Source organism: Hyperoodon ampullatus, assembly GCF_949752795.1.
Source record: "Hyperoodon ampullatus genome assembly, chromosome: 2".
Taxonomy (NCBI): Eukaryota; Metazoa; Chordata; class Mammalia; order Artiodactyla; family Ziphiidae; genus Hyperoodon; species Hyperoodon ampullatus.
The window spans coordinates 80,470,097-80,495,153 of NC_136915.1; positions in this window are offsets into that span (position 1 = coordinate 80,470,097).

Genomic DNA, 25,057 nt, shown 5'->3' on the forward strand with positions numbered 1-25,057 from the left:
TCAAATCTTTTTATACTGGTGTTTTTTGACTGAATGATAGGTGTTTACTAATGCCACTAAATACATTCCTCCAACATTTTTAAGATGAATGAACAAAACATTTTGGGTCCCTGAATGGGTTTTAGATCTGTAAATCAATCTCATGGATCATTTTAAATTACTAATCATAAGCAAACACATAAGCAAGAATGACTATAAATTGGGTTAATTACTGCAGCTCAAGTTTTAGCTCATAATTTTGACTTTCAAAGGCTACACAAACCAATTTTGTACTCTTACATTATAATGAGCAGTCTTTATTCTTTAATCAGTTCGCCCCGTATCTAGCTGTCTAATGTAACATTCCTTTGAAGTTGAGAAAGATCTAACATAATTGAAGAAATGTCGAACTACTTGACTCTTTTTTTTAATATAAAGGAATTAAACATTAATCAGACTTGCGCATCTCAATTAAGTCAATTAAAATTATCACAGGATGCAGTGCATACCGCAATAGGTAGCTTTAATGCTTGAATACATTATCAACTTTTACCTAATGTTCCCATCTTCATTATTTTATTACTCAAAAAGTAAATACAGACATGAAATCCATATTAGAAAGTATACCAGTTACTATAAACTGGCAAAGCCCTGGGAAAGAAACACTTAAAATGGTGTTTATTCAACTATGGCTGATAGTGCCGGAACTTACCTTAAATCTTTCTGCCAAAAAAGGAGTTCTGTAATTATGGTGATGACTGGTGCCTTCATCCAAACAGCCCATTAACTATTCAATTTATTTCCCGAACAACTGGGAAGCATCTTTGGTCTTGCAGGCTATGGTATATACACAAAGTCCATATAATTACTAATAATTTGTAACAAGTGTTAATTGATAAACAGCTCCCTCTGGTAGCTTAATTAAAGCTGTAGGATAGCGAGGCGATTTACAACTGGGATTGATCTCAATTAGTCAACAAAATTTGTGTAGTCTGTTCAAAGCAGAGTAAGGAAATTTAGCCTAGTGAGGCTTTGGGGATTTTGTCTCGTCTTCCCTGTTTCTTTTTCCTTCAAGAAGAGAAATACAATCAGAAGAGCTGCATTGCTTTGTTGGGAGCCATCTACCCAGCTTATGTGGCACGTTAGTCTAAGTTCTTTAGCATTTGTTCCTCCCTTTGTTTATTCTCTGTCAGGTTACTGAAAAATATTCAAGCATTTGCTTTTATTACACCCAGTGGTACACACTGCTGAACACCAACCCTAAGGGACCCAAAAGTAGAAGGAAAAAACAATTTTTTAAAATGTCATGTTTTGATCTTGCAGATCTGTTTGCAAACTGGCATTTGGGGGCCATAATTAAAAGGAAGCCCAGGAAAAGTGGCATGGGGGAATCACCAGAGACTGAGCAGCCTGGGGATCTTATAAAGCCAGCTTGGCTGCTTCAGGACTCAACTGATTTTATCATGTGGGCTGATACAGTAAAAACCTAATCTAAGCATTGCTGAAATTGCCTCTATGGAATAGAAGAGGAAAAAAGTGTCATCTGTGCTCAGTGAGATCACATACTGGCTGCAAACGGCTGCTGAAACATTAATTAAACTGTTTGCAAATAAACTGTGGATCTGTACTAGCTGAAATTGCTGTTATAAACAAGCTGGGAGGCTGTATGTTCCAGATTTGTCTGTATTTTAAGTTTTTTTTTTTCATATACTGTAAAATCACCAGGGCCCAGATACTGTGTGTTTACTTCTGGAAGTTCTGAGCGAGTGTACTGACATTACCTCATAGACACTCAGCTTGGAGGCAATTCATACCGGTTGTGGTACTTTTGAAGATGGTACAATACTCTGTGAAAGGTCTGCACCTCATTTAAGTCAGATTTGTTAATCAAAGAGAATGAAATATTCTACAGAGCAAATGAATGTGGATTTAATAATTTTGTAATTTTAAAGCATTTCGTTAAGTATCACAGTTGCTTAATTTGTTTTAACTAGACTGTGGCAAATTCTAGTTGCCTTGACACTTAGAAGATTAATGTTGGTCCCCAGCATTCACTCATTTTTAAAAAAGTGATAGGATATGTGCTGGAACACAGAATCTGTAAGAGTTTGTTTTGCCAAAAATTAAAGTTCTGATGCTCCCTGTTCCCTGGCTTTGTGTCCTTCTTTCTTTCTTACTTTTTTTTTTTTATCATCTTTATTGGAGTATAATTGCTTTACATTGTTGTGTTAGTTGCTGCTGTAAAACAAAGTGCATCAGCTATACGTATACATATATCACCATATCCCCTCCCTCTTGCGTCTCCCTCCCACCCTCCCTATCCCACCCCTCTAGGTGGTCACAAAGCACCGAGCTGCTCTCCCGATGCTGTGCGGCTGCTTCCCACTAGCTATCTATTTTACGTTTGGTAGTGTATATACGTCCATGCCTCTCTCGCACTTCATACCAGCTTACCCTCCCCCCCCATGTCCTCAAGTCCATTCTCTACGTCTGCGTCTTTATTCCTGTCGTGCCCCTAGGTTCTTCAGAACCATTTTTTTTTTTTTTTAGATTCCATATGTATGTGTTAGCATACGGTATTTGTTTTTCTCTTTCTGACTGACTTCACTCTGTATGACAGACTCTACGTTCACCCACCTCAGTACAAATAACTCAATTTCGTTTCTTTTTATGGCTGAGTAATATCCCATTGTATATATGTGCCACATCTTCTTTATCCATTCATCTGTTGATGGACACTTAGGTTGTCTCCATGTCCTGGTTATTGTAATTAGAGCTGCAATGAACATTGTGGTACATGACTCTTTTTGAATGATGGTTTCCTCAGGGTATATGCCCAGTAGTGGGATTGCTGGGTCATATGGTAGTTCTATTTTTAGTTTTTTAAGGAGCCTCCATACTGTTCTCCATAGTGGCTGTATCAATATACATTCCCACCAACAGTGCAAGAGAGTTCTCTTCTCCACACCCTCTCCAGCATTTATTGTTTGTAGATTTTTTTTTCTTTTTCTTTTCAGTACACGGGCCTCTCACTGTTGTGGCCTCTCCCATTGTGGAGCACAGGCTCTGGACGCGCAGGCTCAGCAGCCATGGCTCACAGGCCCAGCCGCTCTGCGGCATGTGGTATCTTCCCAGACCAGGGCATGAACCTGTGTCCCCTGCATCAGCAGGCAGACTCTCAACCAGTGCACCACCAGGGAAGCCCTTGTTTGTAGATTTTTTGATGATGACCATTCTGAGTGGTGTGAGATGATATCTCATTGTACTTTTGATTTGCATTTCTTTAATGATTAATGATGTTAAGTATTCTTTCTTCTTTTTGTTGGCAATCTGTATATCTTCTTTGGAGAAATGTGTATTTAGGTCTTCTGTCCATTTTTGGATTGGGTTGTTTGTTTTTTTGATATTGAGCTGCATGAGCTGCATGTAAATTTTGGAGATTAATCCTTCATCAGTTGCTTCATTTGCAAATATTTTCTCCCATTCTGAGGGTTGTCTTTTCGTCTTGCTTATGGTTTCCTTTGTTGTGCAAAAGCTTTGAAATTTCATTAGGTCCCATATTTTTATTTTTGTTTTTATTTCCATTTCTCTAGGAGGTGGGTCAAAAAGGATCTTGCTGTGATTTATGTCATAGAGTGTTCTGCCTCTGTTTTCCTCTAAGAGTTTGATAATGTCTGGCCTCACATCTAGGTCTTTAATCCATTTTGAGTTTATTTTTATGTATGGTGTTAGGGAGTGTTCTAATTTCATTCTTTTACATGTAGCTGTCCGGTTTTCCCAGCACCATGTATTGAAGACACTGTCTTTTCTCCATTGTATATTTTTGCCTCCTTTATCAAAAATAAGGGGACCATATGTGCATGGGTTTATCTCTGGGCTTTCTATCCTGTTCCATTGATCTATATTTCTGTTTTTGTGCCAGTACCATACTGTCTTGATTACTGTAGCTTTGTAGTATAGTCTGAAGTCAGGGAGCCTGATTCCTCCAGCTCCGTTTTTCTTTCTCAAGATTGGCTTGAGAAAGATTTGGCTATTCAGGGTCTTTTGTGTTTCCATACAAATTGTGAAATTTTTTGGTTCTTGCTCTGTGAAAAATGCCATTTGTAGTTTGATAGGGATTGCACTGAATCTGTAGATTTGCTTTGGGTAGTATAGTCATTTTCACAATGTTGATTCTTCCAATCCAAGAACGTGGTATATCTCTCCGTCTGTTTGTATCATCTTTGATTTCTTTCATCAGTGTCTTATAGTTTTCTGCATACAGGTCTTTTGTCTCCTTAGGTAGGTTTATTCCTAAGTATTTTATTCTTTTTGTTGCAATGGTAAATGGGAGTGTTTTCTTGATTTCTCTTTCAGATTTTTCATCATTTGTGGATAGGAATGCAAGAGATTTCTGTGCATTAATTTTGTATCCTGCTACTTTCCCAATTCATTGATTAGCTCTAGTAGTTTTCTGGTAGAATGTTTAAACAAGGTGTGCAGAATGTGCCAGTTACAGGATAGAAGATGGGTCAAAGTCAAGGGTGAGATTCAGTGTGGTGTGTGTGGTGGTGTCATCAAGACCATTTATACATGTTCTGATTTTCCTCCTCCTTCCAAACACACAAAAGTATCACACTTCTTCATTCTGCCCTAAATGTTAGCATGGCCATGTGACTTGCTTTGGCCACTGAAATGTGAGAAGAAATGGCATGCGTTACCCCTGGGTGGAGGACTTAAGAGCCAGTGTTCAATTGCCTTTCCACATTCATGTCCCTTGCAGGCATCACAGAAGCTCTGTTGAGATAGATCCTCCGTATACCTTGGTTCCTTAGAGATTATCATGACAGCTCCCTTTACAATTTGCACTGAGCTTTTAGTATGAGATTCTGGTAAACCTGGGTTGAGTAAAACACTGAAATGTTGTTGTTTTTTAAATTCTGGCATAGCCTAGTCTATCCTGACTATTGCAGTGTGTTCCTGGGACTGAAACTGTTTGTGGAAGACTTTGTCCTGGGTACTGGTGTAGATCCAAGGAGTCTGAAATCTACTGGCACTCAATTAGGACAAAAAGCAAGATGTGGTAAGTGATTTGAGAGAAGTAAAAAGTGCTAGGGGACCACAGAAGGGAAAGAGCCTATCCTTGGGACTATCAGGAAAGGTTTTATTAAAGAGCTGTCATTTGAGTTGAGCTATAAAGAACAGTTAGGGTTTTGTCAGGCAGTTATATGCAACAAGATGGAAGAGTAGTAAGAAGAGAATAAGACACAGTATGGAGACCAAAATACGTAAGTTAAAATTATGCAGATTGACAGTAAGACAAGAAAATCAAGGTCAATCAATGGGGACCCTTATATGCCATACTAAGGGGTTTGAACTCTGAGGTAGAGTGGGCAGAGCAATTGATGTAGGGTCGGAAGACATGGTTTCTGGTAGTCTTTCTACCAATTACTAGCTGGGGGGTGGGTGGGGGGAGGAAGGAAGTCTCTCTCCACAGGGGCTACTGATTGGGCCTGTATCGAAAAGGTGTTCTCAGGCTGGCACAATCCTGGTCAGATTCCTCATTCTGTTCCTGAAGACAGCAAGTAAAGACCCTAAAAATGTTAATGGGATAAGGCAATGGCTGGATTTCAGGGAAACTTATGATAAAGCTTATTCTATGTTTATTAGTTCAGTTTTAAAGGTGATGAAACTGAGGCCCAGAGAATTTACATGAATCATTTTGCTAGTTCAAGGCCTGTGCTAGAACGGAAGTTTCCCAGCCACACTACACTACCTCTGGAATGAGGGAGTCCTAAGCTGGGATCCTGTTCTTCCAGTGTTCCCTAAGGGATAGAGGAAGTCAGAGGGCAGAAGTGAGATCTGGGGTGGTTGGAGGAACAGCTCCAAAAGAGCAAAGGAATTGCCATCGTACACCTGACCTTGGTTCGTGGAGGTGGGAATCAGGTTATAGGTAAAGACCTGAAGTGGTTGCCAGAGGTTGGGTGGTGGGGACAATAGGAGAGGTTGGTAAAAGAGTACAAACTTTCAACCATAGGCTGAATAAGGTCTGAGAATCTAATGTATAACATGGTGATTATAGCTGATAACACTCTATCATATAATTGAAATTTGCTAAGAAAGTAGAACCTAAATGTTCTCACCAAAAAAAAGGAAAGAAAGAAAAAGATAAATATGTGAAATGATAGATGTATATGTTAATTAATTAGATGGCGGAATCCTTTCACAATGTATATGTATGTCAAATCATCACGATGTACACTTTAAGTATCTTACAATTTTATTTGTCAATTATACATCAATAAAGCTGAAAAAAAAAAGACTTGAAATTCCCATAGATGCGGTTGTCCTTGATGCCACGCTTATGCTTCCAGTAGTGTACATTTAAGGGCTTCTAATGCTTGAATCTTTCAAAAATCTATTTATAGTTATACCAATCCCTGATTATAGTTACTGTCAATACAGTATTATTCTAGGAGTAATAAGTTTAAAAAATTTTGTTAATGACTCTCTACTTCAGATCAGTGAGGTATAGAGCATGGAATCAGAAGTCAGCTTGCTTGGCTAGTCTGGTTCCCAAATCTGCCATCTTTGTGCAAAACTCAACCCCTTTTGCAATTTTCTCACCCAACTCCTTGAAAAGGATGGAGAAATATTGTCAAATCCTTGTAAATAAAACATATCACTTTTGCTGCTATCAATTTTAAGAAGTAGTTTTCCAAGTTCAACTAAGAAGGAAGAGACTGCTGTGTGGGGCATCGGCATTGCCTGTTCAGGATGATGGGCTGTGCTAGACCACTTTACTTTTCTTGAGGAGTCTCTATCTTAGGGTGAAGACCAGGATGTATCCTTTGTATCTGGACCTTAAGCTTACTTTTACTAGTGGACCTATTACACATTTGTTTACATAGTTTTCTCTCTCACTTATCTGGGAACTCATTGAGAAGTAAGGTTTACTAACTTTGAGTCTTCAGATGGTGAGGTAAAGTGGAATTGCATCATATGTGTCATACCTATGCAGATGCATTTCACTATACGTACTTGGGGTGGTGAGGGAGAGAAAGGAGACAGAAAGAGAAGGAGGGAGAGAGTAAAAAGAGACCAGGGGAGAGAGAGACAGAGACAGGAGACAGAGAGAGAGAGAGGGAGAGAGGGAAAGAGAGAGACTGAGAAAGAGAAGGAGGCAGATTTCACCAGGGGAAGTAGGTGATACCACTCACCATTGCATTTAATTAATCTATGGTCCTGAATAAGCAGTATGTGGGAGCCTCACATTTTCTAGCTTTCATTCTCTCGCGCAGTTCTAGTGTCCCTGTGCTTCTTGTAGAGTGAGCATATTGCTGTGCTGAGTGTGATTCTCGTGTTTAAAGGTATATATTTTTCCTGCAATATGGCTGCTAAACTCAGCCAACTACTTCATCTCTGCTCAACTGGAGTAGTTGCAATCTGTTCCAGTGCTGGAAGAAAAACTTGTGCTGTTGGAATTACTGAAAGATGGGGTGTCAGTCTCCAATGTTAACCCTTTCTGAGAGATTTTCAAGGGTAATTTTGATTATGCCATGTGTCTCACCTCTGCCTTCAAATATGGACTGTCAAGTCTCCCTCACACCTCGGCAATATCTTGGGCACATCCCATAGCTTTTCCACTCACCTTTGGGTTTAGAGTTGTCTCATTTTTAAGACATGAAAATGGCCAGTCCAGTTCAAACCATAGCTTCATTCTCCCATCCATTTTCAAAGTTATCTGTTTATGTACTTCCCAACAAGCTTCAGCCCCACTCAGTAATCTGTAGATCCAGCAGGGGAAGGAAGATGTGTGGTATTTTGTTCTTTCACTGTTGCTCTGCCTTATTCAACTACTTTTCTCACCCCTTTTTGCTCCTAGCTCCTCCTGTGCTAGGGCAAGAAGGGTGAGATGAGATTTAAAAGGGCAATGCTGTACATTTATGAGTGGGGATGAAATCTGGCTGTGGTACCTTCCATGTGGCAGAAAACTGAAAGTTGGCTCTCTCATTCCAGGAAATTTTGTGGGTTCTTTAGAGATCCCTTTGGGGATCTTTGGCACTGCACTGACCCTCAGTGTTGGAGATCTGTTCTCTAGCTGAGCTCTTACAACTGTTCTCTCAGCTTCTGCTTAGGATGGTAGACTGCCAACCTTATTCTGCTGGTGTTGTCTTGCCCTGACAAGTAGCTTCCTTCAGTGGAGACCTTTCAAGATAGTAGCTAGTGAGATGAACTTTTAGTTTCATGAAAATTTGACATCCTTGCCGCACCAAGTTCTGGAAGGATAAACCACTCATACCATAGACACTGTGGTCCACACAAATTATTATCTTCATCCCAGGGACATTGTCAGCATCTCCCAAGAACTGCCCAGGGTCAGCTCTGGTCCAGGGTCACTGGACAGATGCAGCTCAGCATCTCTTTTGGAGGCTATCATGTCAGTTGTCTCTTCAGGAAGACTACCCATCTCTAACGAGAGACTTCCTTGAAGCTCCTTTCTCACTTGGCTTAGGAGGGGTCACCTATGAGGAGAGTTGGGGAAATGCCACAGTGCTGCTGACTCGACTGACAGCTTTTTACTTCAATGACTCTCTCAATCTTCATCTCTAATGTCTTGAGTTCTCTTATAAACCCGAATTTGGGTCACAGCACTGGTTTTTCCATCTTGTATCAAGTCTTTCAAGGATTTATATGGTTTTTTATCAAATGTATGGATATTTGTTATTTTCTGCTTTGGGTTTCAGTTTAAATTTCAAGATAATTGGAAAGTCCCTTTCAGCAGTTTGATAGAGTAACGTGAGATTATTTTGCCTTGCATACTAATTTTAAGAGCAAAAGTCCCACTTACATAGTTTCACCATATACATAAGTGCTCAATACATATTTTTGAATTGAACTATACCCATTTCCATGCCTGTGGTCAAGCCAAGAGAAATCATGTGTCCTCTAGAGAATGCTCCTTCACTGGTCTAAGATCAGCTCTTAAAGGGGGAACAAACTCCTTCTGCTAGTTTTCAGAAAGAGGCCTGCAAGCATAACACTGATCCTAAGGTCTGTCAAAGATAGCACAGAAAGGGAAAAATATCCATAATCTCTACCAGTAAATTAAAAGCACTCTCCTAAATAAAATATGGCAAATGGAATCCAGCACAATAGCAAAAGGATATGATTAAATCAATTCAATTCAGGAATGCAAGGATAATTATTAGGAAATACATTAATACAATCTGTCATATAAATAGGTCAAAAGAGGAAAACACTTCAATTGATAGTGAAAAGACATTTGAAAAATTAAATATTTTTGCTCGAATTGAACTTTTTATGGTAGAAATAGATGAATTCTCCCTTAACATGACAAAAATACATTTTAGTTCAAAATCCAGCATCATTCTTCATAATACAATGCTAGAAACATTCTTATTGAAGTCAGGAACAGGACAACTTACCAGCAATCATTATTGCTTAATATTATTTTTAAAAGTATGAGCCAATGCAATTAGAAAAGAAAAAAATTACTGTATAAGTATTAGAATGGATTTTAAAAATCATTATTTTCACTTGTTACAAATTATAAATCTGGGAAATTCAAGATAATAAACTGGAGGAAAATCTTTAGAGACAGTAAGAGAATCCAGTAGGTAGCTGGATATGTAATTAAAACACAAAAATCAATAGCTAACACAGAAACAATTAGAAATAGTAAATATCATGGGATGAAACATCCCATTTACCAAAGCTATGGATATGATTAATTACTTAGAAATAAATTCAACAAAAAACGTGCAGGAAATATATGAAAAAACTGTTTCCTCAAGTGAAAACATAATAGTTTCTATAAATGATAATAATTATTATCTTTTAACTTTCTGCCTCTGAGGTACAAAATCACAATTCAATGAAACAAACTTTGCCAGGGCACATAAAAGAAGACTAATGATTGGAAAAATGCATTTTGTTATTGCATAGGGAGACTGGATGTTGTAAACATGACAATTATCCCTAAATTAATGTAGATATTCAAGTAATTCAATAAAAACACCAATGTTTTTGTGATCTGGACAAAATGATACTACAATTCATTTGGAAAAATAAACCTGGCAAAATCCTAGGGATTAAAAAGGAAGGACAAGCCTTATGAGATAATAAACTTTATTACAAATCTATAACATTTAAAGCAAAATAGATACTCCAGAAATAGAGTTAAACCAATATGGAAGTTGATTATTGATAAAAGAGTTATTTCAGATCAGTGCTGAAAAAATATTTAGCAAAAGGTTTGGTTGGAGACAAATAAGTGGTCATTGGGAAAAAATAAGTTTAACCAAATTTCTACTTCATATTTTATGTCAAAAAAAGATTAAATAAAGACTTAAATATAAAAATCACACTGTAGGGCTTCCCTGGTGGCGCAGTGGTTGAGAGTCCACCTGCCAATGCAGGGGACACAAGTTCGTGCCCCGGTCCGGGAAGATCCCACATGCCGTGGAGCGGCTGGGCCCATGAGCCATGGCCACTGAGCCTGCGCGTCCAGAGCCTGTGCTCCGCAATGGGAGAGGCCACAACAGTGAGAGGCCTGCGTACCACAAAGAAAAAAAATCACATTGTAAATGCTCTAGAGAACTCATAGTGAATTTGTTTTTAATCATTTTGAATGAGGAAGAGCATACTATGAAACAAAACCCCAGAAAACATTAAAAAATTGATAAATTTGAAAACATAGATATTTAATATTTTTATACAGAAAAAAAGAGACATAAACAACAATAAACAACAAAACACAAACTGGAAAAGTATTTGTTTATAAAGAATGCTTTTGAAATATTAAGAAAAAGGCTAAGAGGACGTTAGTAAGATGTATGTGAAGATGCAAAGAAACATAATTGAGGAACCTCACTCATAATAAAAGGAGCAAAAAGTAAGACAGTGATATACTATTTTAACCTATTAGTTTGCCAAAGATTAAAAAGTGTGATAATTTCCACTGTTGGCATACGTATAGGAATAAAGAGAGCACTCATGCACTGTTGGTAGAAGCGTAAATTGGTGAAATGTTTAGAGATTACTTTGGCATGATTCGTCAAATTTTAAAATGTGTATATTCTTTAAATGAGAAATTCCACTTCTAGGAATTATGTGTGTATATATATATATATATATATATATATATATATATATATATATATATATACATGAGTTGAAACAAATACCTAAATGCTTAATGACTTATATGTTCATATTAGTATCCATTAATAAGTTTGAGACAAATACATAGATATGGATATGTAAGGATATTTAAAATATTTTGTTTTGTGAAAAAAGGAAACTGAAGAAAATTATGTCAAGTATGACCTTACTTGTGAGCAAAAAAATATATATCCAACTAATGTGGGTGGGTATATGTTTATATTATGTAGGTTTTACCTATAGAGAAAAAAGAAGCTGTAAAAAAATAGTTATCCCTGAGAATAAGACTGAATGGCTGGAAGGAAGAAGGCCTTTAAAAAAATACTTGTGGGGCTTCCCTGGTGGCGCAGTGGTTGCGAGTCCGCCTGCCGATTCAGGGAACACGGGTTCGTGCCCCGGTCCGGGAAGATCCCACATGCCGCAGAGCGGCTGGGCCCGTGAGCCATGGCCGCTGAGCCTGCGCGTCTGGGGCCTATGCTCCGCAACGGGAGAGGCCACAACAGTGAGAGGCCCGTGTACAGAAAAAAAAAAAAAAAAAAAAAAACCTTGTGCTTTACTGTACTGTTTAGATATGTTGTTGTTGTTTTATTGACATGAGCCATATTAACTTTCATAACTTAAAAACAAGTTAGAAAAGTTTCAAAAGTTAGTAAAAGGCCAGAGTCCATAACAGAGGCTATTAGTGCCCTGCCCACACCCCTCTCCCTTTCCATTTCAGTGTACACTGCCTGACCTCAAGATTCCAGCATCTGCACTTTTTCCTGAGGATTCTCTCTGGCCCCTGAAGTCCTCTACTTACCCATACAGTAGGTGGAAATGTCAAGGAATGAATGCCCCTCAGGAGCAGCCTCAACCAATGACTGACAGGGGAGTTGGTGTATAAATACTCTAGTTCCACCAATGTCTCAGAGTCTCCCCAGTGGGACTAGGTTCCTGTTATCTAAATGGTAACTGACTTGATAATGCACCTTTTATTCACTGCCTTTGCTTCCCTGACTTATTCCCTTACCAATGTTTTCTTCACCTTCCAAACAAACTACTAGCACTCACATCCTTGTCTTTTGATCAGCTGCTGGAAGAACCAGGACTAGGACAGAGCCTCTCTGCGGTTTCAGGGCAAAGAGAGATGCACTCAACCAATGAGCTCAATGGTTGAACATAAATGTCTAGGACAATTTCATGCAGATATTTCCCAAGTGTGAGCATCTATAAACCACTGAGGGGTGTTTGGGTTTGTGGAGATCAAGGCATCCTTTATACCTTAGATGAGGAGCTCGTCGAAGTGCTAGTATGGTGGACTGCAAGAGTGGGCTTCTCCTGAGTCTTCCGGGAAGCTGAGGGAAGCCGAGGGGCTGAAGATCAGCCTTGAAGTATTCAGAGAGCTCACCCTGATGGTTTTTTGGCCTCTCCCATATCCCTGAGCAAACATGTTTACTTCTTCTGTATGGTTGGAAGTGTGAGTGTGTGTGGTGGGGCAGTTGCAGAATCTAGGACCTTTTCCACAGGTTGTGGTGGAGATGTTTGTCCCAGGTCCTCAGTGTCCCAATCACAATTCCATTTACCCACACTTGTGTTCCACCAGGATTTACAGAGCTGTCAGCTTATAATTGGACTGAAGGGCTGAGTTCAGTTAGGGAAACAGAATTTTATTTGCTTCTTGTGTTTCAACAGTTGAGCATTTTACAGCTGGGTTGGTGAAAAGGTTTTTATGCTATTGGTGTCATGAAACATTTTATAGGGAGAGATAATTGAGTTTTTATTTTTACTAGAAAATAATGTTATCAGCTTGGCTTTGGGGACCAAAACAAGGAAGAGCTCAATTAATGACCAGAATTCAGAGAGGCCCAGTAATTATGAAAACTGCCTAAAGACCAAGGCAGGAAAACAGCAAGACGAGAGAAAGCAGAAACTAATTTTGATTCTTCTGTAAAATTCTGACGGGAACAATGAAACAGTCAAGGACATTATAAATCCATTCATTTATTTCAAAATTTGCAAAACAAATCCCTTCTTACACATAGTATTTGTACAACATGAAATTATTATTCAATAAGTTGACATTTTAAACCTATTACTGCCTAAACCCATCTATTACTGAGCTATTCAGAGCACTAAGTTAACATTTACCAGAACATTCATCCTCACATCATGGGGAGATCAAGCTGAAATCCTTTATTTCATATTCAGATCTTGCCAGGTCAGGATTGAAATCGGCTACCTTTCTGATACTTTACTGAAAAGCTACTGCGAAATCCACAAAAGAATTATTATCAGGTTACTGCAGTTATTCAGCTAGATGTTGACTTTGATATGTCAAATCTCTGATCTTTAATAGAAAATTGATGGTCGTGCCCTGAGGGTCAGTCATATGCATGACCAGGATAGGCCAAGGTTTGCATTAAATTACAGCCAGTCTTGTGGTCTCATTCCTGGGCAGCTTAAGTCAAACAAAGCAAATGGATCCCTTGCTAGTGGGGTCTCTTCATTGTTTTGTGTTGGCATATGGATTTAATTCTGTAATGGGGGACTGCTGGGCACAATCTGCCTTATTGATTTTCTGGAGAGAGTTTTTTCTTAGAGTACCCGGAAGTGCAATAAAAGAAAAGCAACTGGTGCAATTTTTCTTTTTCTCCACCTTGGATGGTTGTGCTAGCAGCTGATTGATTCTGCCACTAGAAATCATATGAAGATATTAAATTATATCATCAATCAATTTGTTTTTAGAGGACTGGCTTTCTCTGTGTTGCAGGCTAGAGAAAAGGAAACAGTAATTCCCTTATGTCTCAATTGTGGGGCACGTTATTTGGCCATAATGCTCCCTAGATTTGAGCTCTGCTAAAATGAACTCTTGATGTAATGGTAATGGCTACCATGCTCCCATGTCCGGTATGGGAGATGGGAAGGTGAGGGGAAATTGGAGAGGAAGATCATGATACAAGTTTTGTGGTTCTCACAGAGGTTCCAGTGTCATCAGAGTTGCTCAGCCCTTCTGGCATGAATCATAGACTATGGAGCTAGAATGGATCACCATGCCTGCCCCAGCCCCCAACCCACTGATGCAGATGAAGACACTGAGATCCAGAGAGATGGAGGGATTTGTACAGAGAGTCAGAGAGAATGAGTGCCCTACCTCCAGTCTAGCAGATTACTAAGCAATATGTTGAAAGAGAAATAAAAGAAATGACAGTAAAGATCATTTTCTTGATACTATCATTCTACACTTCAGTTTTCTCATCTGTAACGACCTTCCTCATAGGGTTGTTGTGAGGAATACACAAGAGGGCCTGGTGATGTTGGGTAGCTCCTCCTGGGACACAGCTTACTGGGGATGGGCCCCTGGCTCAGGTGGGCTGTGGCCACCATAGGATGGAATTGGGTTCTGAGTCTCATCTCCTTTCTGCCTCCTCAGAAGCAGTGATTATGTCGTACTGAATTGAAATATGTGGAGGAAAGGATATAGCACTGTACCTGTTGTTTTGACTGGTTTATCACTTTCCAGGTTCAAAACGGCAAGACCCATTTTGGTTTCCCGGTGTTTGGTTGATCAAAACCCACTTGTAGTTCCATTGCTGGCATCTAAGTGAAGAGGGGCTTTCCTCTATAGAGAACACTTATATGAGGTAGGAACAGAGCACATTGTCAGACCAGGGGAGGCCAGCATGTCACAGCACATTTTATTCATGCCACAACAGAGACAAGTGTGGAAACAACCCCTCAATAGTGTATGTCATCATAAAGCCCTCCATTTGAATTATGTTGATGACTATATATTTCTAAAATCTCCTTCTAAGGTCACCATGTATGAAAATGTTTTGGAGAGCAATACTAATGATAGCAATCGTATTAATAACAGGAGTTACATTTTTGGGAACGTTCTAATGTATGCCAAACATTGTGCTAGATATTTACGTGGATTTTATCACTCCAAAGAGGGAGCTCTTTTTAATATTCCTATTCTGCAGATGGGGAAAATAAAGCTTAGGAGAGTGAAATAAGTTTCCCAGAGTCCTGAGGTAAGTAGCCAAGCTGCCTTCAATTCCAGATGTGTCTGATGCTGATTCTGAAGCATCGGCTCTCAGCAACTATGCATTGACCTTGCTGTTTGCTGGCACAGGATGTAAGAGGGAAAAAGCACAACTTTTTGCTTTCTGTATGCAGTAATTTTCTGAAAGTTTAATTGGAGGCACAGAAAATAAATTGAAATCTATTCTGTCATTTCTTAGCGTCTTACATTCATTCATTCATTCAACACACATTTGTTAAGACTTTGGTGCACGCAGCAAGCTATGCTAGGGGTTAGGGAGACAAAGATGGTGAAATCTTGGTTCTTGTCTAATTAGTACAATCAAAGTGCAGGCTTGGTTAACATGGCATGATAGGGCTGTGAACAGGGTGAAAAAGAAAGCTTGTATTTTGCCAAAGAAGAGGATGTGAAGAAATGGGGTTGGGTTTTGCAGGGGGCACTTTTTTTCCCCCTTTCCTTTCCTGGTCTTTATGTTCTTTAAGACAAATATACAGGTTTTACCTCTGGGGAAAGAAAACACTGTGAGGGTCTTAAAAAATGTACTTTAAGGAAGGTCTTCTTCCAGGTTTGCAGGGGTGAGCACTGGAAATGACATTCATCTGACTCAAAATAAATACTCATTAAATAATTTCAAAATAAGCCATGGGCAGGCTCTTTTAAATCCAGGGTCAACTGAAGCCACCCAAATTTGCAGCTGGCATTATCCCCTCCCCATCAAAACATGAGTGTGTTTTAATGAAAGAGGAACACTAAATGTTTTCCCTGCATTTTAAGGCATCGAACTCTCATAGAGCGAGTTCTGCCTCACAGCCAGAGAGCTGGCCCCTTCCTCACCCTGCCCCTTTCATCTCCCTTTGTTCCGTGTCTATGCTGAGGCTGAGATTTCCCCACCTCTCTCTGTCTTACTGTGGCTCTGAAAGATGATTGCCTTCTGGTGAAGCCCTTTCCCCTTCTTCTGTACCCAAGCTCCGTGTTCAATGAACATCAAAAAGCCTTATCATACCCTGATGGTTTAAATCTTTAAACAGAGCGTAACAGCCGGAGTACATCCAGACCGCTCACATCCTAGAGCCTTGTCACTATGTGTTCCTGCAACAATTACCAGGAGAGGGAGGCTGCGGAGTGAATCAAGTAGCGAGTGTTATCTCCCCGGACTCCATGCTGATGCTCTGATCAGGACTTCAGCAAAATTCTGTTTGAAATGAGAATAGACTAATTTTCATCCGACGCTTCTCAGAGGAATCCCATGTGGTCCAACACGCCAAGGGTCATCATTAGAAAACCGCCTTCAAAAGAGCTGAGGCTTCTTGTGGCAAAGCTCTCTCCCTTTGTTAAATTTATAAACATTTATGTAAAAATGTATACATTAATTGTTGAGTCTCTTCTCAGCCTGGAAAGCTATGCCCAGGAATGTACTTGGGGGAAATAAACTCATAAAAATACCCCAAGTCAGGATGAAAATGGCCTTGTTTTGACTGAAAATTCAGAAGAATTCAGTGATCAAAGGCGATTCTTACTCCCAGCTGTTCAAAGGGACTTATATTAAAAAAAAATCAGATGTGACCAAGAATAGAAAAGAACTCATTAAGAGCTTAATGAGACGGTGACAGGTGAAATCATCAGTTGCTTAAACACTGTACAATTTTTTTTTTCCTTCTGTAGGAGCCACTCATTTGTTTTCCTGGATTCAATTTAGATTTCCTATACACTGTTATAAAATGCAGAAAAGTTCATCAAAGGGGGAATATTTTTCAGTCCCAAGTCACTGGGCATCTAGATAATTAAGACATCCTCTTCCCCACTTGCCCCTCACCTCTATGGAAAGTGCTTGCAAGCATATCCAGGGAAACAAATAACTGAGTTGCTCTCCTCTCCCCACTTCGCAGGTTTCCTTGGGAGAGAGAACCCATGAGTGAACAAGTACACCAGGAAAGGCATGATCTGGGGAAGTTTAACAGTAATCCTCATAACCCAAAAGCGAAGGTAAGTTGTTGTCCTTAGAGACATAAAAATAAGGGACCCTAGAGAGAGGGAGGGCTGCGCACCTTTTTATAGCTTTTATTCTGCTGCTCTGGTGTTCAGAAAATACTAAAACCAAGCAAAAGAAATTTCTTTTTTTTCTTCTACTTCTCCTAAGCAGCTTAAATCCCCTTTGACTTTCCCCAGGCAAGACTGGAATCTCTTGCACGTTTCCAGGCTCTGACCTTCCCGACTTTGGTCTCCCAACACTAGTAGCCAGTTTTTTTATTCTTTAAATGCTAGAGGAGTCATGAAAAATTCAGACACTGGGTTTCCCTGAGACCAATCTGGTGGCTTTTTCTTTGTGCTAACTGCTGCTTTCTATGCATCATTCAAAAGGTACATACCAAGTTGTCAGCCCCTGAACTGCTACTTGGTGTTAGACATGAATATTTGTAGCTTAGCAAGGGACTAAATTGAAAAAAAATTAATATTTGACAAGCCCAAAGAAAGGCATAACAGGTCCAGAAGTATCCATTTAAAAGGTTTTTTTTGGTAAAAAGTCAAAACTTTTTGTCCAACTGCGGTGATTCTGAGCCACAAAAGGTTTGCTTTGAAAAAGCACTGATTACTAGACATCTTCCAGAAACATCGATTATGATTACAGCATCGAAAATACAGTGGCCAAGTTGTTTTTTTTTTTTTATGTGGATGCAGGGGGAATATTCATTTTATGCCTGTGCCACTAATCTTATATGACCAGGAAGCCAAGAGGGATGATATAAGACTGATGCTAGTTGCACATCAACTATGCCTACAATGGCAAAATTGCCTTTTCCCACATTTCTTAATTAGAATGAGAATCAGCTTAGAACTAATAGAATCTCTTATTAGTCACAAAAAGAATGGCTGCCGCTCCAGTTCAAGTGGCATATCTGCATAACTTATAGCCTTAAGAGCTTATAGTCCCTGGTACTCTTGGCTGACTGCCTTTAACTCTCTCATATTAATGAGTTGTTCTAAATTTAGTCTGCTGTGACAAACTAATATTAATACAGTATTTTATGGCCCAGAGCATTGTTAATACATAGGAATGAAACCCAGAGTCAAAGGGAGGGGGTAAGGGAGTGAGATTACTTTGTGTGATTGTCAAGATATAAGATAATCCAAGTATGTAGATATTAAGACTTAAATATAATATACTGCTTATGGATTTATATTATGTGAAACATTTTCTATTATTTTAAATCCTTGTGGTATTAGTTTCCTATTTTCAGGGGTTTATAACTAGGCCATACAAATTCACTCTGGGCTGAAACTTGGAAGGCAGGGTCTTAACCTGGGGGCATTTAATTAATTTATTTATTTTATTTAACCAAATTACAAGTCGGTTTTTAACCCAGGCAAGTGGCAAGGGGGCAGCACCGGTTTGGGATACAATTTTGTGTACAGAGCTCCAGTTTGTTTCACAGAGTGAACACCAAGAAAAGAAAACTATAGATGACGCAGGGGTGAATCATATATAAGAAAAGCAAAGCTACAAATGCAGTCAGTAAAGAAGACGAGGGGATTTCGTTCCTTAAATGCAGATTGTACCTTTTAAGTGTACATCTTGAGTAGCAGCCTACAGACAGGTATTGGTTTGGGTTGGCACCCATAGGTAGAAAGCAGATTTGTAGAATTTGCAGAGGGATTAGATGTGGTTGTGTGTGTGTATGTGTCATTTATGTTTGTCTTTTGTAACTAAGTAATAGAAACATTCAGTGTGGGCTCAACCTGATTCTCTAGCAAGATGCAATGCTTGCTTTTTAATGAATCCATAACTTCAGAAGAAGAAAAGCAAGTGTCACAGTTATTATCATAGACAGCTCCAGGCTGCCAGGTGCATCAGTCAGGGAAATTGTGAGGTACATGTAAGTGAGGAACGGTGGCGTGGGAGCTCGTGGCAAAGACTGGTTGTGAAACTCATTTTTAAAGTCCTAAGGGTTAGAAACCAGCCTAAATGTGCTGGGTGGCATCATTCTCACTAAAAGCACTAAAAGCTTACTGCAATGCCAGCTCCGTGGGTGACTCTCAATACGTGTGGGTATCCATTTGGCAGGCGTTTTTAGAAAGGCTTTTTATGTCTCTAAAAAGAAAGCCTGTTGGGGGAAATTGTCATTGTATTTCTAGGACATTACAGTTTGTAATTTATAGAAAAATGTCACAATGGAAATTGAAATTTTTCCTTTTTTCCTTTTATATATGTTCAGTTCTATGACACTGAGGTCAGTTGATAAAATTCTTCTCTTTCCTCTGCTCACTCTGTCAGGCCAATGCTGATTAACTCACAGAGAGGACATTCCCTTTCTGTACCAAGCTTCTCAAGGAGATGCTGGGAAGGGTTTTCTGCCTGGAATTTCACAAAGAAAGAGAAATTTCTTCATAAGGAAAATGGGAACTGACTGGTCTTCAGAGCAGAAGAAAAACTCAACTGCCCTGATCCATCAAGAGACCGTCAAACGTCGGCCAGGAGACCCTTTGCAGCAGGTGGACCAGGAGACAGGGTTCATAATTTTGGGATCCCCAGTCTGGACGACAACAAGTTACTGGGTGGCAACGCATCTGAAGAAATTGAAAATAACAATGAGAATAACAAGGCAAAATAATACAGACATTTCAAAAACAATTGATTCCTCCGTATAAAAAGGTAGTCAAATATAATACCAGAAAATAGAAATATCCACTTGAAGTTTCCAGTTTAAGGAGGTAATCATGTCTTTTCTTTTTCTTTCTTTCTTTTTTTTTTTTGTGTAAAATTCTTAACCTCATAATACCCCTCCTGTTAATGGGCTAAAATAAAACATAAACCGATAATCAGATCCAAATTAGCAGTAACTATCTGCTAAGGTGAACAGCTTCCCCCAGGGTTTCTTATAATAAAACCTCAATCCCTGTTGCTTCATGGCGACCTGTTATATGGCTCATGCCCTGTATGTGCTGGATTTCATCTACTTCAAACATGCAGCTCACGTTGTTCAGATTTAGCAGTTGGTTCTAAATGTTGATTTTTTTTGAGCTAAGCAGATGAATTTTTTGCTTTGCCAAAAGAGAAAATAACTTCTGTATTTTATGTTCCACCTGCTGAGTTTCACAATGAAATTGAAAACCAGGTAGGGAAAGAGACTATTGGATTTTTAAGCTTTGTTACAAATTTGAATTTGGGCTTCATTTAGCAGCAGTTGACTTAGTATCTTGAATTGGGCACGGTTTTAAGAAATCATGTGTTGATTTTTGGGTGGTAGCTTCAGGTGAGATAATTTGCTAGAACTGACAAACTGATTCCATGCTCTGAGGAAGTTTTCCTCCCTAGCTCTTCCTTGGGACATAATTCTTCTTTTCATACACTTTGGAGGTGGGGAGGTTGGAAGGGGAACACTTACATTACTAGAACCTCTTAAAATTTAGGACATCTTTCAAAGTTTTCCCACCATTATAACTAAAATTATGTAGTCACTTAAAATTTTAACTTAATTTAAAAAGTAGCACATTTGCATAGTTCAAAATTCAAAATATAGTGTATTTAAAAAGTCTACCTTTCAGCACTATTTGCCAGATGCCCAATTCTGTGCTCCTCCTCAGAAGTGACTGGCATTAGCATTTTCTTGTCTATTCTTTCAGAAACATTCTACGCCCACATTGTCTTTCCTCTTTTCTACGAATGACAGTGTTCTTCACGCACTGTTCTGTACTCTGGTTTCATTCTCTTAGTAATTGATCTTGGAGATTTTTCTGTTTCAAATCATGAGAGCTTTCTCCTTTTTTGAGGGCAGGATGTACCAAAATTAATTTAACTACTTTTCAACTGACGGAAATTTAAGGTATTTCCAATATTTTGCAGTTAAAAATACTGCAACAAGAATAGCCGTGTAGGGGCTTCCCTGGTGGTGCAGTGGTTGAGAGTCCGCCTGCCGATGCAGGGGACACGGGTTCGTGCCCCGGTCCGGGAAGATCCCACATGCCGCGGAGTGGCTGGGCCCGTGAGCCATGGCCGCTGAGCCTGAGCGTCTGGAGCCTGTGCTCCGCAACGGGAGAGGCCACAACAGTGAGGGGCCTGAATACCGCAAAAAGAAAAAAAAAGAATAGCCGTGTACATTTGCCATATCATACATATGCAAAAAACATCTGTATGATAAATACCTAGATATGTAATTGCTGGTCAAAGAAAGTATACATTTGTAATTTTGATGGGTGTTACCAAGTTATCTTCCATGGAGGTTGTACTGATTTGTATTCCCTCCAGTGTTGGATGAATATCTGATTCCCTACACCCTGAGCAAGCAGTAAGCGGCCTTATTAAACAGCCATGCTTGTCAATCTGATAGGTAGAAAAAGAAGATACTTCAGTATAATTTAAATCACAATCCTCCCATTATGAGTTAAGGTAAGCATTTGAAAATGTATTTAGCAGCCATTTGTATTTCATTTTCTGTGAACCATCTGTTTATATCTTTAATTACTTTTGTTGAACAAGTCAAATCCCGTATTTTCCAGTTTGCTCCTACAGGCTGATGAATCTGGACTTTGAAATGAGAGATTCCAGTCATTTGAAAAAATGTTTGGATAGGAGTATTGGGAAAAACATCTCAAGCTGATATGAACATGAATACAATGAGATTTGGTTGATCCCTTCCTTTTTTAAAAAAAAAATTACAAAAATCCAGATTTTATTTGAAGATTTGAAGACAGAGAATAGGAAAAAGATCTTTTTTTAAAAAAATTGTGTATCTCAAAACTTTTCTTTTAGAAGAATGCATGTTTGCATTTACACCCCAGGATCTATTTATGTAGATATTTATTTGCATCTTCTATTAAATGTAGATCAACCCTATAGTCAGCTGGCTCATATTCATCTGACAATGGAGATCTTAAAGATCGGAGAGCCCTATTTCAATCTTTTTACTGAAGTGCTTTACTCTTGTTATTTATTTTTTATTCTATTAGCTTAAAATAATTTTTAAAAAGAAGTCTAAAAGGTATAGGAGAGTGCCAGAGAATAAAGGGAGTGGAATCTGATTCCCAGCACTCAGAATTATTTAACTCTGTCATATTCTCTTCCAGTCTCTTAAAATAATTAGATAATTGGCTAAAGTCCCTTCTAAACTTGAGTTTTGTTTCTTTCCCTCTCTTCTGAGGGACATTCACTGTCCATTAAAAAGTTATGTATGTATATATTTATATACAATCCATACACAACATATAGTATTGTTTTGAGGGCTTATTAAAAATATAAGTAGGACCATGGTGTATCATTCTGCATCCTGCATTTTTTACTCAACATTATAGCTTATTTAAGATCTGTCTATGTTGACCTATGAATATCTGTATCTACATCTATCTATATCTATCTATCTATCTCCAGGTTATTCTTTTTATTTTTGTGTGTGATATTTCATATATGAGTGTACCACATTTTGTTTATCCTTTCCTCTATTGGTGGGTATTTAGCTTGCTGCTAGTTTGCTGTAATTTTCAATGTACTTCCACAAAGATTAGCTCTTGGGATCCTTATGTAAACTCAGTGACACACGTGAGACAGAACAAGTGAGGGAATTCAAACATAGAGACGTTAAGTGACTGGACTAAGATTTGTTACATTCTCAGATAGAACCCAGGGTTTCCTAATTCTTCATATAAGTTCTTGAGTCTGATTTATATAGCTTTTCACCCTTCAAAGCATGGAGTACCATTTAAAAATTGTAATGGAGCCTACCTACACACAGTTTAAGTTGAGAATATATATATACATCTATATATATGTATATATATGTGTGTGTGTGTATGTATCTGTTTTAAACTTTTTCTGCATTCAAATTAGTTTCAAGACATTAATCAAGAAATAACTGTCTATAAAACATATTTTTATACAATACCAAAAATCCCAACAAATTTTTTCTCATGCATATTTAAGTTCAGAAAAAATGGTAAATGTCTCTCACATAGCAAGTTTCCTGAACTTAACTGTTCTTCCAGAAGTGTGCTTTTGACATATTGCTGACATTTTTATCCAGGACCAGGACTTTAGGAAACTTTTCCCCCAAACTTCATTTTCTATTTTCTTTTTCAATGACAAAAACATTTGATTAGAAAATAAAAGATTAAATCTATCTCAAGCAAGAATTTTTCTCCTACATACCAAGATGACCATTGGAGGAAGAGAATCTAACAGTCAGCCACACTCAACGATGAATACAGCGCTTTAAAATGAAGAGTAATTTTTGTTTATAGTGTTGCTCATAGACTTACAGAATATTTGAACTGAAGAGATCTTAGACTGTAGATGTATGACTTGTCCAAGATGGTGTTAACTGCTACAGTGGAGCACATGAGGACTATATAATTACAAAATAATCTAATTTTAGTGTTCTTATTTTCCTAGGAAAAAAGAGGCATATTATTCTGTGGATGTGTTCAAAATTAAGAAAGGAGAACAAAATTTTCTGCTAAGTAAATTTACTAAAATAGGAATATTTCACTTTACATTTATGGAGAGATTTAATTCAAATACCAGTGTGTGGCTGGTTGCTGAGTGTGGAACGACCATTACTGAATATCTAATTGGGGATGATATATTGATGAAAGCACAAAACTGTCACAGTGTCACAGTCTTGGTGGAATTTCTTCTGGAGAGAGAAATTTGTCTTGTCTTGCTAGCACTACATGTAGAGGGCTTTCTGGCTGTAGAACCTTGTCAAAGCTCAAACCTTACTTCCTTGGGGAGCAGAGCATTCCTGCCTTCCCAATATTGGATCAGGTGTCCCTTCTATGTGCTCCCAGACAGCCCCATGGCTATCTCTATCTTAAGCATTTGTGACAATGTTTCCTAATGACCTGATTACATGTCTGTCTCCCCCACTTGGCTGTAGGAGCCATTTGCTTTAGAACAAGGTCCATTCTTTCACCATTGTGTTCCATGTGACTAGCAGAGTGTGGGTACTGAGTCGGCAATCATAAAGATTCGTTAAAAGGCATAAAAGATGAATGAATGAATGAATGCTCTAGTAGAAAGATTGTGTCTTAGGAGGAAATTTGCACTGTCAGGATTTACAAAGTTTAGCATACACTTTAAAAATGTTAAATGTCTGTTACTGCTGGTTAAATAAAATGTACTAAAATTCTGGGAAGAAGTTTGAAAGTAGAGATTTTCCTTTATTGCCCTCTATTGAATTAGAAGTGACTAGTTGAGGTTTCTATTTGAGGATATAACAATACTCCTGTTTTAAGAACATTATGATTCATGACTTTTATGGCAAAATAAATATCTAGAAGTAAAGAAACACAAATATTCAGCGGAATAGCCATCACTTTTTCTGTGTGTTTTTAAAAAAATTTTTTATTGAGATAGTTGAAAAATAATATTATATTGGTTTCGAGTGTGTAACTTAATGAGTTGATATTTTTTTTACACTGCTGAGTGATCACCACAAGCAATCTAGTTACCATCTGTCATCATACAAAGTTCACTTTTAGAATTTATCTTCTGTGTTTTTTTATTGACAGAGTGGGAAGCCATGTGTTGCTCTATTTAATTTCATATAAATTCTCTAGCTGCATCACTAGCTAAAAATAAATATATCCAACTTTAATATTAATTACTATGATTAGATTATCAAATGTAAGAGCCTAAAAATATCTAAGTGTCACACAGCTCAAGCTACTCTCCTACTGTAATTTTAATAGTCTACCAGTTCTAACATAATTTTATAAAGAAAATTTAGGCATTATTAACAAAGTAAAAATGAAATGGATTTTAAAAATCTAGAATAACTATGGTTTCTAGTTGAAGATTCTACTTGATTATCTTCTTCAGGTCTCTTACTTGAAGCCTGTGTTTTATAATCCCAGGGCTTGCTAGAGCCTTTTAAAGAGTTTCCTCACAAGAGGGCAGCA